Consider the following 19,838-nt stretch of genomic DNA (forward strand, 5'->3'; position numbering starts at 1 on the left):
AAATTATCTACAGCCTATTGCGGAAACAACATTGACTTGTAACATTGATGATAATTACTTAATGTTAACACCATTAGCACATGTGTATTTTATTGCTGTTTATTGCTTCCTATGATTATTTTTTTGGAATGTGTCATGTAAACCTTTAATAATTCAGCAATTGCAGAAAAGGCTACTAATATCGAAAATTTTGTTTAATGAAAAATTAAAGGAGGAGGAGACTGTCTGGGCAGAGAAAATACTGTTTTAAAAGCCGTGTTAGAGGAGCGTTTGGTGAGCGGCCAAGGACAAAAAAGAGAAAAGGATTTTTAGCGAAATATTCAATAATCATTCATTTTAATATTTATTTTCTAGATTACTCTCCTTTCCTTTATCGTCATATAGAAATGTTACCTGCAAAAATATGTATAAAAAATGAGGGAAAACTGAAAACTTTTTATGTTTCATATAAATGTAGCCACATATTAAATCGTCATAAAATACTGGCTTACATAATACTCTTTCGGATATAAAAAAGTAATATAAGGGTAATTTCAAGGCGAGAAGAGGGGTAAGCCGTTGTGATTCGCAAAGTTCTTCAGATTAACCTTCCGTTTCAGTAGAAAACCTTTGAGAATACTAAATCAGGGTTGGAAACTGGTGAACGTGTCACGCCAGGGTTGTATAAGCGGGAAGAGGGTGGGTGGGGCGCAGGCATATTCTCACGCTCATATCAGTTGAAAAATTTGCCTGACCCTGACCAGTCTGCTGTTTAGTCGATGGCCTGGTTGGGGAATAGCCCCGGAGAGATATATCCTTCGCGTGCCCCGGGCTTCCGATTCACCACATCCTTCCACGAATTTGCTGCTCAGGGACGCAGTGTAGGGGATTTTTGTGTTAAACCCACCCCCAGTCCCAACGTTTTCACGTCATTTTATGTTTTATATTGAAAATTTTAAATAATATATACTTTTCTAGGAACCGCAAGGACTAGCCAGAGGCGCGGCTTATCTTTACGAAATCACCCGCCAGTGCATTTAGAGTGAGAAAGTTGTAAGTAACGTAATAACAAAGCATTTCGTGTTAATAAAACGCTTTATTTTTTTGCTTTGAAGTTAATATGCTAAATGCATATACAGTGATCATAATGGAAAAAGTTGATATTAATGTTTGCAAAATCCACCAGTAGTCTTTTCCTTACTGCGCTTCAACTATTCATTACTTTCTGGCGTGGAGGTTTTTATTTTAACTCATTGTAAAGTTGAGGTAATACCATTTTATTTAAGTTATTATTTTGTAAGGATTTCTAATTAGAAAATTAGGCGTTGCTTCTATTTAACGAGGTGCAGTGATCTTTTTAGAAAAAAATCCGATTTAACTTTTGTCAACCGCCATATATTAATTTTATAGTATCGCTATTGCAACTGTTCATCGGCGCTTTTCGACTCGGAGTTTCTTATTGAATTAAAATTCCATTATTAAAATTTTGAAAGTCTGTTATCCATTTTTTGTTTATTATTTTTCTAATAGCTTTTGTGATAACCTTTATTTGAGGTGCAGTGATCATGTAAGCAAACTTTTCGATCAGTGTTTGTGAAAAACCCTTTCACGTCATTTTCTGGATGCGCTTCAGCCTATATTTATCTTCGGCGCGGAGTTTCGTAAGGAAAATTAAGTTATAACCATTTCCATTATGTTATTTATAATCCCTAGTGAAGCCCTCGGACGCCCGGTACAAAATTCTCTGAGGGCGCGGTTGCCCAGGGAATGGAATTGACCCCAACCAGTGGCGTAGCCAGATCCCCTGGGGGGTTTGGGCCCCTCCAAAATATAAAAACAATTATTTTCCTTCCTCAAAGAAAACAAAACATTAAAAAAGCATGAATTTACAAAATATTTCTTTAGTAAATGAAGTTTTTTTTTCTGTTTTAAGCTTGAAGCTAAGTCTGACGCGAACTCTGTCCTCAGATTCTGCCCTCTGAGTGATTCACTGAGTGAGTGATCATCGTATTTTCTTTAATATGTACATTTGAAGTATAACCACTGCGGACGTGTGCTCAGACTATAAGTAATCGATGGCAGCGGCGTCCAGGCGGTTGTTTTTGCGGCTCGCTACGCTAACCGGCGTCGACGCTTATGGTATCTATGGTCTCGTCTATTGTCTATAATTTATTCTCTGACGTTTATAAATTTACTGTCAAGATCTAATTTGTGCATAACTTAAGCTTTGCCATCGATTTATTTATATTACTATTTGCGTCCAGCTGTGATTATATTCTACGAGATTTATTACGCTATTTCCTGCAGACCTCAAGCGTCGTCGCTGCGGCATGGACTAGATTTGAGTGCCGGCGGCGCACACCATTTAAGTGCCCACTGTAGGAAAACTTCAGATCGACTTTATTGACACTCCCAATTGTCGCTCTCTGGTTACGCAACTACAACTGTTCATTGACTCTCTCTCTCACTCGCTGCTGCGACGAGTCCTTCCGCCCGCGGCGGCGCCACTGTTGCTCCTCGTCCTCCCTCACCACGTGCTTGCCTACCCCCTCCGGCGCGGCGGCGTGAACCTTGTGTTGTATCTTGTGTTGTTCTCCCTCTCTCTCTCTCATCTCCTCCGAATCACTCTCATTCTCATAACTACTCCCTGCCTCAGAGGCCCTTAAGGTCGCAGTCCTCAGAAGAGGAGGATGAGGAGCCGTGACTAGCCTCTCTCGCGACGTAATCCGCCTCGGGATTCATTCTGCTGCGCCTTGCTAGTTTTTTTTTTTTTTTTTGCGCGCCTGCCTCCCGTCCTCTGTCGGCCCTTCCCCTCTTCCCGCCTCCTTCGCTGCCCTTCGTCCGATCTGGAGGAGGAGGAGGAAGGGAGGCGGGGGATGGGATGTCGTCTTCGGAATGGAGAGGAGGGTGGGGAGCCCTTGAGTGCGCGTCCGAATCGCCGCCGCCGAGACGAGCGAAGGAAGGAAGGACACTCTCGCTTCTCTCTCTCGAGTGCGCGTTATTGAGTGGCGGCGGCAGCAGTGGCGGTGGTAGTTGGCTCGCGCCACGCGATTCCATTGGCGGCGGACGGCACTCACTCAGTGGACCACGTGCGCTATCTCCAGAGAGACATCGGACGCGGCAGAGGGGTAAGTGAGACAGATTGATCCTTGCGGTGGAATTCACGGCGAGTAGGAGATTCAACCGAGTGTTTTTCGGGGTTTTACACCGCGTTGATACAGTTTCGTTGTACGGATTTTACGCCAGCATTGCATCATATGCTTTAATGTCATGTGAGTGAAGTGAAGTCCACTGCTGCCATTTCGGCGGAATTGCAAGTTTTCGGGGTTTTCGCTACGTCGTCAATTTGCGTTGATGATTGTTTAGGTAGGTGTCTTTAGGTCACCTCATTGACGGAACTGTCGTCCATGTGATTGGACCAACGTGGTGGTATCCCCGGAAACCATTCTTTTATCATTGAGGCATGTCTCTTCTGCTAATGAACAACTCATCGCGGTTACATCACATCGTTTGTCGGTCATTTTCGCGCGTTTTTTTTGCGCGGTCCAAGTTCTCCTCGTATGGATGTTTTTGCCGGCTCGGGGCACAAAACGCGCCATACCGGCCGGCCTCCATCGCCATGTTTTTCTCGTCTGCCGTCCGGTCGAGCGCCTCTTTTTCGCCGGCGCCGGCTCTTGTCAAGGACCGTGCCTCGTGAACTTGAGCTGTGATGTGCTCCGATTACCCGTGGATTGTGCGGATGTATGCGATTCGGAGGTCGTGATCGGTGTCACTCTTTTTTCCTGAGCTGTTACTTTCTCCGTAGAGTGTGCGTTGCAGGGAGTGCGTCGTGTGGCCGGTTATTGCGCCACGCGTTTACAAGAAGCCCGCGAGTATCTCTTTAATAACAAATGAGAAGCGAGAAGCGCTCGTTAGTTGGGCGCGTGTCGACGCAGTGTTTGAGCGGGCGTTTTATCTTCCTGCTCCCCAACCTCTTCCCGGAATCCGCACCAAGACGTCTTTATCTTCCTCCCGTTGCTGATCGCACTACGCTTTTAGCGTGGTTTCTTAGAAGTTTTTTCGTCATTTCAGCCAAAGCTGCTAATGGTGGGGGAATGGCTTTACGAAGAGTGTTTTATGCATTACGTGAGTCTTGAGGAGGATTATCAGTCAAGAAGAGAGACGTAAGAATTAAGGGCGGTATAGATTAAAGTTCTTAGTTTATTCGCCTTTGAGATTACCGCTTTCTCCTCAGGTGCCTTGACTTATATCCTAATTCTTGTGCTAAAATCGCGTGCGGAAATGATTGCACATCATGACTAGTCCGTTACACGTTTTGGGAGAAAATTTTCGGGGCTACATGTTGAGTAATAAAGTGAAACGATTTTGGTATCAGTATTGCCCACTATTAATTAAATGAACGCGTTTCAAACGCATTACATCCATCACTTTTGTTCGGGGCGTAATTGTCATTTCTATATACGTTTTTGCCGTTACTTTTTTTTTAACCAGCGAGCATCTCAAAAATGAATTTGAACAATATTACACGAGAGTCCTGTTAAGTGTAAATACGAGTTCGGTAGGAGTACGAAATGTTGGCGCATTGAAATGCATATCCTTTATAAGTAGTGGACAGTATCACAAGTAAAAAGTGAAAATATTGGAAATAAATTTTTGCGGGATGTAGTGGAGGTTCTCCATTCTGGATTGATGATAATACTTTGGTGAACTCCGGAGTAAATTTAGTTGTAACAACCCAGGTTTCGACAACTTTTTTTATTGCCACACAACCAAAAAATACGCTACATGGCCTGTATATCGGGTTTGTGCAATATTTATCAACAAAACGTACAAGAGCATGCACGCCTTTGATAGGGGCACCCTATCCAGGCGGGACTCGAACGCGCGACCTTCGGTTTTGCAGGCGAGGACTTCACCCCGCCGCGGCCCACACTTTGTCATATTTAGGTTTATATGAATGTGTCATTACTCGTCGAGATGTTGGTTAACACAATTAATATAACTGCGGAGGTCAAAGTTCTATGAAATTTTTCAATTTAAAAATTAGTCCGAGTAGTCCCGTCAGAATGCGTGAATGACATGCCGGCGGCATAAGCTCCCGTTTTCACGATTGGCAGAGCGTGCAGTAATCGCGAGCTGGTGAGCCATTGATTGATTGATTTCGCGTTGCTTGGAATTGGTGGCGGTCCGCCAAGAGAGCGGGCCGTCGCTCCTCAATTTCCAAAACAGTCGTGCTTGATGAACGTCCAAGTTCCGATTCGAGGAAATCCCCAACCGTGGCTGAAATTTTCGATATAAATCTTAAAATGGTGGAATTTGTACTTGACCTTTAATTGGAGAGGTTAACTTAGAGCTCGATTGCCTTGTTTAATTGTGCTGTCGTCGTTTTTCATTCTTATGCTGAGCGTAGCAAAGTGAGAAGTGCAGGTTTTCATCTTGTTTATCAACGTGGGCACAGGTCACGTGCACCGCTCCGTCGCGGCCCATTTCTGTTATCTTCTCCGCGCGTCTTACTTCCTCATATTTCCTCACTAAGCTTTTACTTTTATTCTTTTTGCATAATTTGTCCCACAATTAAAAATTAAATACTGTGTTTTACTAACCCAGTATCTAAATAAATCTTCAAACTCGGTGGGGTTAACAATATATTTTCTGAAGAAAATAGAAATTATTAGACACTCGAGGGATATACAGGGTGTTTCAGGAAGAATTTGCAATTCTTCAAGAGGTTAAAGAGGGGATAATTTTTAGCATTTTTTCCGTAAACATGGGGTCGCAACTCCTTAGTTACTGAGCTATGGGAACACAAACATTTTTAGATGCACTTTTCAGTTATCATGATAACTGTTTTCCTTGGGTATCCCGCCTTTTCGACATTTTATTTGATACTCGATATTGTGAAGGACGTAAAGTTAATAAGGTTGGACGAAAATGTGCGATTTTAATTGAAACAATTAACCTTAGAATGGGAGAGATTGCGCAATTGTTTTGGTAACACACGCTCAAAGCTCTCGTTTAATTAAGCTGAAAGGTTATACCAACTCGATTGAGCGTTTGATACAGCACTAATATGTCTCAGAGGGATTCGCGATATATTTGGGGAAGAAACAATTAAGGGATACAACTCGATGAAGCCTAAGATTGCCTCTCTTCAGTATCTCTCGCTGGAAAAAGGAAGTGTCGAAACGATAGAGTTCACAGTTTATTGCGTACAGAATACCTGATAATGTTTAACTATGAGGATATTGTCTCGATCGTTTTACTGTCTTGATGTTTTAGTGGCCGCAATTTGACGTATTTTCTTGCAAGCGTTTTCTGATTGCTCCCGAAACGTACGCTTGACCGTTGAAACGAAAAACATCGACTCAGTGAAACACCCAAAAGTGTGGTGCATTCGGTTTCTCCTTTCTGGGGAAGTGGTAATGGTAACTCATCGCCGCTCTATAGTCAGAATTTGTCCCCTTTTCTTTGGCTCACTCATCTGGTTCCTCTCTTTTGTAATGCTTTCATTGTGTATCCCTGGAACCACATGGTTTTTTGGGGCATGGTGCACCGTTATTCTTTGAGGCGGCAAGTGCGAACCGAAAGAAGGGTCGGCAAAATGTCCCGAGGGGCCCTCTTCCGGGCCCTTTCATTTCGAGGGCTTTCTCTCTTCGCGCGAAGGAATGCAAGGCCTCTTCTTGTTTTGTGTGGCCCACAGCGGTCTCTATGGCAACGCGTTATACCGGTAACTCACTCGGGCGAAGCGTCTTTGTGTACAAGCGTGTTTGTAGTTCTATTTATTGGGAAAAAATCAGTTTTCCCGTATTCTTTAAAACAGATTATGATGCCGTTAGTTAAGAGGGACTGCAATTACCAGAAAGCTTAATAATTTTGATCATTAGGAGTAAATAACTGGTTGACAATGGTTACATGTAAATAAATTACGCTTCCTTCGTTCTTTTCCTTGAAATAGGACACTTTTTCCTTTGGATAACTTTAAAGGGGAATATTGGTAAGGAACACGTGCAAAGTAAGGCACCACAACTAACGCAAAAATTGCTGAAGATAATAAATAAATATTGGTGGTTTGGTGCGCATCCATTGCCGATTAACGTATAATATAATTGACGCCTTTTAATTACAGGCGATGAATAATACTTCGAATAGGCTTCGAGAGTTCTCTACCACCGATGCCGCTTGTAGGGATTGTGTCAGCACGGGAGTTCACCCATGCGTGGGTGTTTAATGCATACTATGATGTAGCACCTACTGCTCAAATACTTGCCTTTAAGTTACTTGAATTACTGGATATAATTTTGAATAATATTGGAAAATTTATTTGGATGGATTACATGTTTGGAAGCTTTTTGTTAGTTACTTATGTATGAAGTTGCGGGAGAAAATGAGTGATTGTACAGTTTTTTTCAGAATTTGCTAGTAATTGATTGTTGGAAACTGGTATCTATACTGCAGGCATCTTGTTAAAATCATGAAAATGGTCAATTTTCACGTCTCATGTTCCACGCTTCCGTTGCATGCAGTGTTCTTCACAGTGGCGGGCGGTGACAGTCTCAGTTGGTGAAGTAGAGACCCGTTGTTGTGGAAAACGGAAAACCCGTGGAAAACGGCTGATGTAACAAATCTTGGATGGTAAACGAAGGCATTTGTTATTTATCAAAGCATTCTACCGATTAAGGCAGTTTTCCTTAGAGTACTTGAGAAGTTTTCTCACATAGAAGGTGACTTGCGCAAAAAAATTCCCGTCGAAATCCCAGTTTTAGCCGAAGACAGCATATTTTTAAGCACGTGCCTGTCCCCACGATTTCGCCTCCGTAGCCCGCCTTCCCCATCCCATCCTGCATGGCCCTCTCCCCCGTCCAAGACCTCCCCTCCTCTCCCACTCCTACCATTCCCTCCCCGCTCTACCACTTGCTCCGTCTCCTCCTTTTCCTGTGAGTTTCCTTTCCTCGTCAAACATGCCGAACACTTCCTCGTTCCTTTCCCTCTCCCTCTACCTCATCTCCCACATCCTCTTTCGCACCCACATCTCGAACGCCTTGTTCATATCCTCCTCTCTTCCTTCGTTCCACGTTTCCTTTACTTACTATGATTTTACAGTGGCGGGCGGTGTGTGTTTCAGTTGTTGAAGCAGAGTCCCATTGTTGTGCTCGTAGAAAAGGGCCGATGTAACAAATCTTGTATCATGAACCAAGGCTTATCTCACCATAATTTGCCTGCCTCGGTGGCGGCGGGGTGATGTCCTCGCCTGCCAAGCATGAAGTCGCGGGAACGAGTACCGCCTGGGTTGATTGCCCCTATCCTGGGAATTGCCCCTATCCTCGTGCACGAATTATTGTTAGATTTGTCGAAAACCCCGATGTAAAAGGCCAGTATGTGCTGATTTCGGTGGCGTGTGAATGAGTAAAATAAAATTCGTCACAAACTTAATAATATTATCGTGGTAAAAAAGCGCACACGAGACTTGAACACACTAGCAGCAATTGATGGAGACTGACAGTAAACGAGCATGCTCACAACTCGTGTTCTTGCCTTCTTAGAATCCTACTGAAGCATGCTTCAGTGGCCTTACATTTGGCACGGGTCCTCACAGCCCACAAAGTTTGAGAGTGTAAAGAGAGTCGATGGATCGCATGCTCTCGCCAGGGCCTGGGTGAAGCATTCTCACCCCTGCTTCAGTGGGATTCCATTTGGCTGTCGTCAAAGCCTCAGCCAGCTAGCGCGGCTTACTAATGGAAAGTATTTGTAATGGGCATGCATTTCCTACGTTTCGTATTTTTATTTTTTGAAATTTATTTACTCTTACTATTTTAATTTTGCGGCCTGTCTCCCGTATTAGACGTCCCTCGTTAATTCACAAAACGATCTATTTCCTTTCATTCCATCCATTAAATCTACTTTTCCAAACCCCTCCCCGCTCACTGTAGAATCTTCCTCTTAGCTAGGTTTACAGCACACCCTTGCCACTAAGTTCCACTCCCTCCAAACCTCAAGTCTCACCCTTATCTCCTTGGGGAAATTCCTCGCTCGCCGTGGCTAGCACACTTTCTTACCATTTCCTCTCCTTCCATATCATATTTTAATCTGAAACTACATACTACCCGCAAGCCGCCTCCATAGGCGTTGTGACCAGCCATTTAAAAATAAAGATGTTTATGCTCTAACGAAATTACGTTCAGCATTTATTTAAGTCCTTTATTGTTCGAGAAGCGAAATTACTTCTTTTGTTTCCAATTCATAAATATATATTAATGCGATACAATTTTTCTCCGCTTGCTTCATCTTTTTTCAAACTATTACTCGAACATGTGGCCTTGAAAAAAATGAATAGGATAGGTTAATTAGTGAAATAAGATATTGCAATGTTTCCACGGAATTTATTTTAGCGCGACGCATTTCGTTGTTATAGCAACTTTTTCAAGTGTGCCATGCCATACGTCATACGAGATTAGTTTTGGGCACCAGTTTTCAAAACTCCTCTTTGGGTTCGCACTTATTGCCATGGGAAACAAACCCTCTGGATCAGAAATCGAACCGCTGACCATTGACTTCCGGAGCACTGCGGAGATCTATTCGCGATTCATGTGGTGGTCTGTGCAGTGGCAGCGAAATTGAAAGGGTTCGATTCCCTGTGGAGGGTAATTTTTTCTCTTGGCAGTTACGTGAATCCCACCGCCTTGCAGGCGTCTAGCTTGAAATACATCATATTCTCTTTTGGGTGTTTCTATTATCTTATTCGGAGTTTCTTGCAGTTCAGAGACCGTTTCTCTTTGATGAGTCAAGTATCGTTTTCCTATCACCCGTAGACTATAACTGCGTAGTCATTCTTTTTATCGTGCTTTCTTTGCCCTATAGAGGCGCATGAGTTGCTTTCTTGAAGTTAATCATCGTTTCCTTTGGTTTTATGAAGGGTAATTTCAATCTGTCATGTCGTCAAATAAAATAATATAAACGACTTTGCTGCGATTTATTTTTAATTCAGTCATCATTACGCTTCGTAATTTTATCCGAAAGACTATCTGGCGCACAATCTTTCCCAATACGTACATTGACAATGGCGCGGAGGTGTTGAAATGGCTGCGTCTCCCATATATGTGCTGTGGTTTTTTAAAAGTCGTTTTTGCATGTGCAGCCACGTTTTTATCCATGAATAACTTTAAAAAAATTTGTTTGTTTATATTTGTAGTCAAGAAGATTGTTACAAGCGCCAGAGCTCAAGTTTTACTTAAAAACATGATAGAATATAAACACCAATAGTAATTTCCACACCTTAATATATAACGTCACTACCGACGATGGTTTCGACATTTCCTTGAAAATGGCACAGTGTGTCGAAATCATGGTCATTATGGAAGTTATCTATTAAAGCGTGGAAATTACTATTGGTGTTCGTATTTTATCAGATGTATTGCATTTCCACCACGTCAAGCCTGAAACGATTTCATGTTTACTCAAAAGCTTTAATTTATATTGTTATTCGGAATCTTCGCTTTATTGCGAAAACCCTCTGGGTAACCAGAAAGGAAACTAAATACCAGGTAGTCATGTCAATTGATGTGGATGGTCGTCGAGTAAACTAAAACTGCGCGCAATATCGGGCAGCCCGGTCATTCTACCCATCACCAGCTCCATTTTTGTTCCGATTTTCTCCGTATCTCCTACGACTCCTGAGTCAATAATTTCCCGGTATGCCTAACTGAAGTGTAGTGTTAGCTCTTGGTTGGAACATGCGTATTTGTTGTCCATGCTTACAGCTTACCCTTCTCTTGCGTGTGTGTATGAACCCCCTATTTTATTCCTCCGCCTTTCAGTTTACTCGCCGTCCTCTCCACTATCAGTATCTTCGGCAGAACTTCCCGTATCACATGCAGGTGGATAAGGCACCACTCTCCCAAATCCTTTGCCCTTATATCCCCAAAACTTAGGGGGTGTTCATTAATTACGTGAGGTGATTTTGGCGGTTTTTGGACCCTACCTCCCCTCGGTGAGAAATCGTGACATTTGGCTCGACCCCTTCCCTCTAATCTTTCGCTATATTGTTCAAAATGCGTACTTTTTGGCGTAAATACGTAAAATCTATACTTCATTGCGCTGGATTTATAAAAGCAGTAGTTTCTTCAATTATTTTTATTAAAGATTAGTTCGAATTGTATATAAGATTGATAAGATGAAAGTCGAAAATCATATTTTACACTGTTTCTTGCGGAAATAAATACCTGATACTTGCCAGGACACTCTCCATCCCCCACGTGGGAATCAGATTGACCCCTACCCCCCTAAACGCCTCACGAAAGAAATGTGTCCCCCCTTGCCTGCGTTCCAGTTCCTAGAGTGATCGGGTTTCATTTTAAATGACGAAAGACCGCAGTTATATCGTAAAAAAATATATTTATTCCACTAGTTAAACCACAACAAAGGTCGACGTTATCAAATTGTGCTGAAACCTTGCCAATTAGGTGTATGGCCAATTGGCCCATTTAGGGGGGATCTTCCGGATTACAACCGAATTTCTTGGGTCCCCTTCCTCCCCTCCAGTTGGATTGGGGTGGTTTCATTGCTACGCAGGGAATCGTGAGACATTGGCGCGAGAGAACGCAATGCACACTCTGTCGTATCACAAGGGTATCACTTAGCTTCTGCCGCCAATGGCCATGCTCGCTGCACCGTGTGTGCTTTGTAGTGTGTGGAATCCATGTCCAGCTACATTCTCCTTAATTACGTGACGTCGCCGTGCATTGGCGCTCTCGCTTCCTTCCAAGTTCCTGGAGGACGTCTGAGGGAGGAATCCAAGTATACCAAATCCTTGTGAATATGTCAGTCACTCGAGCAAGGTCGCGGTGGACTTAAGAAATTGGCTACGAGTGGATTTTGTTTGATACCTACCTTTGCTTACTCTGATAATTTCCCTATCGAATATTTATCCTGCTTATTTGTTGAATAAGGTGGTTTCCTATTATTTTTTATTGCCTAAATCTAAATATTATTACTCCTGGAGTACGCCTTTCACGCTCTTAGATTTTTAAATGACGCTATCTATTTTTCGCGATTAAATGAAAAGTGAAAACTTATGGCGGTAGCGTAGAGTACCCTGCTAGCAGGTAGCGCTGGGCTTAAATAAGGATTATTAATACCCTAACATACTGAGGAAACTTTCCGACCTTACGCAATTTTAATAGGTGATTATTAAGAGATGTTTCCCTGAGCTCTGTGCCTCATGCATGCATTGGTAATCTCAGAGGATGTAAAACTCCTGACTACTCGTATAGCATCTGGGCCCCTGTGACATCACGTGGCATAGCATGGGCGCCAATCTGGCCTTTTTCAAATGAGGTTAAAATTGACCATTAACATTCGTCTAAACTGGGATTTCTAAAACCAAATCATTATATATTATGAATACACTAATGGTGGGTAACGAATCGCAATCAATGCCTTTGATGACGGAAACTACCCTATTGACAAACAGATATTCTTTTATTTTGGCTTCGTACGAACGGAAGTGAAAATAATTGGCCTGAATGGCCTGAATATGTATTCTAATCATTTAGATTATATTCAGCTCTCCTTTTATAGTTGAAGGAATAGCAGTTGATGTGGAAAAGTTGCCGCTGCACTTCTCGCATTTATTTACCCCTAGTTTCCTCAAACTGAGGGTAATTATATGCGAGAACTGGAGTATATGAACTGAAATAGACTACTTAGATCCTTAAGTAAGATTTAAATTAGTATCCGCTCTGAAGTTGGCTCAGTTTTGTTTTGAACGACTGGGGAGGGAGAATATTGTGCCTGACAAGCTACAAACATAATTAACGGACGGTATTACAGTATTATTATATGTTACCATCTCTGCAATCCCGTTTCCAGTAACTTAGTCAATGTTGTACTTGTGATGCAACGGTAAGTATCAATAAGTGAGTTTTTCTCGGGCTTCTCTACATTATCTTGTGACTGCATGTTCTAGAATGCATTGTCTAGCACTGTTCCTTCTTGGAACTCAGTGTCACTCAGTGCCCATCCATTTTCTAGCTCAATGGTTTCACCGCCGTATCATTCTGCTTCTAAAGGGCAGTAAAATATGGAAGGAACTGTGCTTCACGTATTCATCTCCCGTAAACATACGCAGTGCTACATCATTGGCGAAGCGGATAGACATGCGTTTCATGTAACGGTAGACTTGAGACACAGGGATATATTCTCCTGTTGATTGCTTCAGTTGCTCGGCTATATTCTTAACACCCATAGCACTCCAAATTTAGCAATCCGACGATATTATCTCTTCGTGGTAAAATAACTCGAGGTAATCGCGATGAATAGCCACCTACTAGATCCTTTCTTTTGCGCAATTTTCCTCATTCTTAACTGCTGCGAAAAATTTCCTCCAGAATGATCTAGGAAAGCGTTCTATGACTCTATATTTCTGTTCTTGTTACAATGGAATTCTTCCTCCGCACCTTTGAGAACCCCATTACCTTTTTTTTAGTTTTGTTGTAGTGTAACTTCTTGTCATATTTATGAAGTCGCTGTAACATTGTGTCCTCTGATTCTTGATTATCTGAATGAAATACCTCTCATCTGGGTGTCACAAATGTTTACCATGTGTATTATTTGAACTCTTGATCATGCTTCCCTCTCCTCTCGCGTTTCGTGTATCACTCTCTACTGCTATTCGCAATATGATTCCACTTTTTCCACAAGGAATATAGTATAGATTACTGAGTAGCAGTATCTCTATAATTTTCTCCTTATATCCGTATGTCCACTTCTGCTCTTAATGGTGTCAGGGTTAGTTTCTTTCCGATTTAACTTTTCAAGTGCGTTTTCGTAATCCGGGAAGCATTCAAGCATTTTCATTGTATTCCTGATTCTTATTCATCTATTCTCATCTCTTCAATGGTATCCGTTGTCGCCTTCCCTTGCCTACTTCCCCTTCGCGCTATTACCTCTCATGAATGATAGGAAAGAGCGGTTTTTGGTGTCTACGTAAGAGGCCAAGATTGAAATGGAAGGAGTAGATCACGTGATACCACATCCACTCCACTCCTCTACTCCCCTTCAAACTTTCCGCGTCGGGGAAAACTACTTAATTATTACTTCCGTCATGATTTATTTGTAGCGGTGGGTTTGTTTACATGTTTTAGTTGTTTTTTTTCGTATTAAAACTTTATTTCCCATAAAATTCTTCCGCGTGAAAAAGAGCATGCAGCAGGATTAACGTAGAATATGTTTTGAAGGATTTAATTTTCCATTAAAATACGTATGAGTAATTGAAGCTACGTGGTTACAATGTTGACCTCAGCTTTTGGCTGATTCGCTGCCCGATTTAACGCATTGATATTTTTACTCCCACACATTACCCGAAATTTCTATCGTTCGTCCAGCTTATGGAGATAGTGCAACCCCACGAATATATCTTCAGCGGTCGATTCATTAACCGGTTAGGAAATACCGGCCTGTTAACGTTTTTATGCAAAAACGCGCCATTAAAATTTTTAAAAGACGTTTCTTATGCTCTTGTGTTCATTTGCAGATTAGGACCTGTTGCTGATAGTGACGTGACGGTGTTAAGGGAGCTGTGTGAGCTGGAATAGTTGGTGTTAGCGAAACCAGCTGCAACTATAGACGGACGTTGAGCGGCAGCGCCCTGGCTGAGGGTAAGTTGAGATTTCTCTTTGTCACTTCAGTTTCGTCCAAAGCTACTGGTGCGTTCGTATTTTTGCAGGGATGACGCCGTAAAACTGTGTAGCTTCCAGTTCCTGTTGCTCTTACAATTGCAACTATCATTTCCAAAACGTCTCATGGTTGGCATTTTGTTTGAACAGTCTTTTGTATACTATGGGGATGCTATACCTGTTGTTCGAATTTTTGATTCTTCGGTTTGTCAAGTAAAGATTCAGATCAATCTGTTGCACCAAATTGCTAGTGTGTCAATACCACAGTAAGTGAATCCTTCGGGTAGGTTTTACATTGGTAATTGTGTTCATTTAAACATTTTGTGAGGTTTGTGCCTTTAAATTTAATTTTAATTGGATTCGCCATCTCACCGTTGTTTTAAGTCCTATATTTCCCATTAATTTACAAAATATTTAGTCAGTGTACACTGGTATCCTTACTCTCTTGTCGCAGTCCTTGCTGTCAGTATTAATTGAAGTTATTGTAGCATATTCTGCACTGTTGTTAAAGCTGAATAACACAATTTTTGACGTAGCTCTACTTCAAGTATTCAAGTGAGTATTAACATCCACGCCGAAATGGAGAAAAATTAGTTTAGTGCGCTGCGAGTTGCTATCTGCGGGCTGTGGAGCCGCGTACTAAGCCGTCTTGTCGATGTTAAAATAGACTTTAAAAATTCTGTGTGCTCATAATAGTTGTTGTATATGAGCGTAAAATGTTTCCACGCTGCCCTTAAAAAAATGGGTGATTATTTTTCTGTTTTTCTGCGGAAATTTCCTAACTGAAGACAATTTTTGTCTGAAGATAACAATCGATTTGAAAAAAAAATCATCTATTTCTATTCAAATTGGCTCTCTTTAATAAATTCCATCGTGATGAAAGGAAATGAAGAATTGTAAACAATACTTTTTCACAAACTGCAATACTTGCAATTCAAAAAAAAAACTGACTGTCGTTGTTTTACCTAAATAGAGTATTTTTGCAATTTTCACTTCGTAGGATCTTCGTATCTATACAACTCATAAAGTGTAATTTTATGCCGTAGTTACTTATGATATAAAAAATTATTTTACGTTGATTTCTTTTCTTTTTAACAACTTTTGAACGTAGATGTAAGACTTTAAAAACAAAATTTTAAAAAAGTTGAATTTTATTGAGACCTCAAAAACAGATGCAAGACAGCTTTTGTCTTAAAACAATGTGAACACAGAAAACGTAGTTAATAGTAGTTTGTGGTACCCTTGGAATCTGCTGGCAGTAAGGCAAGCAAACTCGTATAGGAATGCTACGAATTTTCGTCCGCGACGGTGGCGGATTGACACATTGGACAAAATCGCGCCGATTGGGCGTCGGAAAGTGTGCGACGGCGGACTCTTTCACCCAGGCCGAAATCGTCTCTCGGTTATTTTTGCCTCAAGCCCTTGTGTTTCTCTCAAGTTTTTTTCAATATTTACACCAAGGTCATTCACCCTCCCGAGATCTCACAATTATTCTCCGTTTCGTTATGTCATTGTCATTTGCCGTATCTTGGAAATAAGCGTGGCTAATTAAAAAAACAGTAATGTTTTATAGGAGGCGCAAAACAGAATAAGACGGAGACAGAAGGTGTCAGAGGGGTTGTAGCGTGGTTAGCTTGCCCTTAAGTCGTTTTCTTCCTTTATTTTTGCCACAAGCTCTTTGTGTTTTTCTTATGATTCGCGCAGGGTTTTTTTTAATTAAAAGGATATTGTTTAATTCGTGTTTTCTCTCTTATTTATTATATTAATTATTCAGGTATAACTTTTAATTTTGATTTTGTTTCTATTAGAATTCTTGGGGGAGTGTTGGTAAGAATTGTTTACGTCAAGTTGATTTAAAATCTTTAATTGCTATTCTTCTAAGATTTTTTTTCAATATTTACACCGAGGTTATTAACCCTCCCGAGATTTCGTAATTACTATCCATTTCGTTTCATCATTGTCATTTGCCGTAACTCGGAAGTAAGCGTAACTAAAAGTTAAAAATATGGATGGTAATGTCTTAAAGAAGGCTCAAGACAGAATAAGAGGGAATCAGAGGGCGTTTTAGTGTGTTTTGCCTGCCCGTATATCGTTCTCCCCCTTTATTTTTGCCACAGTCTCTTGTTTTTTTCTCTAAGTGTTTTCAATATTTACACCGAGGTTATTAACCCTCCTCAAATTCGTAATTATTACCCATCTCGTTTCATCATCTCGGAATTGTCATTTGCCGTAACTCGGAAATAAGCGTGACTAAGTTTAAAAAAGATGGGCTGTTGCGTCTTAAAGAAAGCTCAAGACAGAATTAAGACGGAGGCAGAGAAGGTTGTAGTGTGTTTTGCCGTAGTTGAAACTAATTGTTATCCATTTCGTTACAACATTGTCCTTTGCCGTAACTCGGAAGTGAGCATGACTAACAGTTAAAAAAAATGGACAGTAATGGCTTGAAGAAGGCTCAAGACAGAATAAGACGGAGGCAGAGAGGGTTGTAGTGTGTGTTTTGCGTGTCTGTATGTCGTTGTCTCCCTCTTTTTCGGGGCTGACCTCCTCTCCGCCTCTGTGTATGTGGTCGGGGCTAAAAGGATCTTCTTGCCTCTCTCTTATTCTATCTCGGGGGTGTCCTCTCTCTCTCTCTCTCACATGATGTTACGGCCGTGCCAAGTGGGCCACCCACCCCCTTTTCCCCCCGTCAAGTCTCCTAGCGCAGTGGGGCCAAATGCGAAAAAAGCTGGACGAAATCCCGAAAACGAAGTTTGTGCAAAGCAAAGTTATTTTTACTGGTGCTCTACGCCAATGTTCGGCACCTTGATAATGACGGTCATCCGTGGAAACCCGGGTGAGTGATGTATGAAGCACCTCGAGTGATTTCTCTTATATGATGATGTCGTCTAATCATAATTATTCACTCTCTCTGTAAACAAATCCGCTCGTTGGTGGAAACTCAATAGCGCAGCAAACTATTTTTACCTACGTAGATTTTATCATTACTTTTCATTTTCATGGACCTTGGAATGTTGAAATCTTTTTTTGCAGTGCGATACTAACAATAAGTAATTTTACTTTCAACTCTCTATACAAAATATTTTCTGAATACTAATTTATGCAAAACAGCTAGAACACCTGAATTGAGTACCTGGCTCTTAAAGTAAGAATATTTTACTTAGCACAATGTACTGTAGGATAATATCTACTTAATGTCAGAGTAGTGCACGTGGCATGATTTTGGCTCCTTGACTTCCTTTGAATGAGGCTTCTTTTAACGTGTTTTTGGATGTAGGCGTGTGTACCTTCACAATCACTTGCGTGTCGGTTCCTCCTCTATCTGGATGAGCATGCGTTTTACTGCCAGCCTGCCTTCACTTCTCTCGAGATGAGGATTAAACCGTATACGCAAGAATATTTTTGATGGCTTAGCTGAGTGCTACTCCTTTCTGCTAGCTTATAATTAGATTTAGCAGTAAAGAATCTGAGAGAAGACGTCAAGGGAGTTGGGAAATCTCTATTGGTCAACTTATCCCACGCTTTGCTGCTTCCAAATCAAATTTCTGATCCAGTAAAAAATTGGCTTGTGCTTTTGAGAGCTCTAATTTCTGCACTCCCGTCATTTCTAAAACTAAAATATACGTACATAATTAGCGGATCCGTCCGTTCCGTGTTCAAATTATGGTATATAACCGACGGCCCAACTTAATACCAGCCATAAGACAGGGAAAAAGTGAAAACATTTTACTCTAGCTACGGGCCTTACGCAGGCTATTTCTTGATTTTAGTGATTGGTATGACCCATCTATGGTTTTCTGTGAACTCTTTTCGGTTGGATGTCAATTTTTTTGGGCTTGATTCGTTGGAAAAATGCAATTTTCTATTATAAATTAGTGAATAATCGCCTATTTCTTTTACTGCTAAGACGCGAAATGCACTCATTAGAATACAAAAATATTTATTGCATCGGCCGATCAGCTTTCTTTGTTATGGATCTATGGATTTGAATTAATGTTAAGGAATAAATACTCAAATAATTGGATGAAGTATTTTGCCGGTTGCTCTAATGGCTGAATTTATAAGCCAGGATTCCGCTATAAACGAATGATATATAACATAACTATTGAGGAAATTCAGGGTATAGGATCAACCAATTGGTTGGAATATCCTATTAGTTTTTAGTGCCTAAAAAAATACAAGGGGCGAAAATTTACATTTGTTGCGATTATATGTAAAAGAAATTCTGCCATATTAATTTTCAAAACTTAGATTTATGAGTACCAGTTAGCAATTACTGCTAATCTACTAATTTGGGTCAATGACGTCTACTGCTTTTCCCCTCCCTTAAATGACACAAACTGATTGTAGATACTATGTAGAATCAATTAGTTTGAAACCATAAGGGACTTCTCAGTGCTCCACGGAAAACATTTTCCGGTTAAATATACTGCACCATTTGCTAGTATCATCATTGAACTCTTACATAGGCTGAAACAGTAGCTAATGAATTTCATAAATGATAAGTCTACAGGCAGTAAATATATAAATTTGCAAGAAAAAACTATCCAAAACTTTTTCTTGGCTATGTTAAACACCCTCGTGGCAGGTGTCGGTGGAATTGTCATCCGGGATGCTGTTAACACTCATTCATCTCCCATCGTTGATGGTTGCCTAAGTCAACCGGAAACCCCATCATGGAAATTTTATTTCCAAACTGAAAAGCATTCGGATATTCATTTAAAAAATGACTTAACGTCAATTCATCTGAAGCAACTCACATCCATTGATTTAATGGGTCCTGATGAGCGGACTAATTTGAGATTCTGCGCCTGCGCAGTCGTGACAGCGCTTATTCTCGTCGTCCCCAATCGCTTTGCCTCCCGCTATCAGTGCTCGGTGTTTTGCAAAGGGAATGAGCACGAAGCACTTGAGTAGCTCTGCTTGATTGGAATCGAGGGATGAAGGCGTGGTCCTCGATTGTGTGACGTGATGAGACCTTTCAGCGTTATACCCCATCGCGTGCTCCTGTTTGACGGATCTGGGTCGTTCTGCGGAAGGCGGCTCAAGGAAAGCGGAGGGGGATAATCCATGCAAATTCGTTGCCAGAAACATTTTTAGGCCGGATGCATTTGGGGAGGGAGGTTAGTTCAGGGATGGGGCCATATGAGATTAATATTTTCTTGATCAGCAAGGTCGTGAGAAAATTGTTTT

The 19,838-nt window shown here is 41.3% G+C and overlaps 1 protein-coding gene across 3 annotated transcripts in view; it reads left to right on the top strand.

Annotated features, from left to right (window-relative positions):
* LOC124160274 (sodium-dependent phosphate transporter 1) overlaps positions 1 to 19,838 on the top strand; it is a 154,836-nt gene that overhangs the window by 38,290 nt on the left and 96,708 nt on the right. Inside the window, exons 1-2 of one of the 3 annotated variants that reach the window (XM_046536098.1) lie at positions 2,932 to 3,107; positions 14,507 to 14,630. The gene's annotated coding sequence lies outside the window, so the exon portion shown is untranslated. Of the gene's footprint in view, positions 1 to 2,931; positions 3,108 to 14,506; positions 14,631 to 19,838 lie in introns of those variants that run through there. The other 2 variants (XM_046536100.1, XM_046536099.1) reach the window with 2 other exon arrangements.

Source organism: Ischnura elegans, chromosome 6 (genome assembly GCF_921293095.1).
Source record: "Ischnura elegans chromosome 6, ioIscEleg1.1, whole genome shotgun sequence".
NCBI lineage: Eukaryota > Metazoa > Arthropoda > Insecta > Odonata > Coenagrionidae > Ischnura > Ischnura elegans.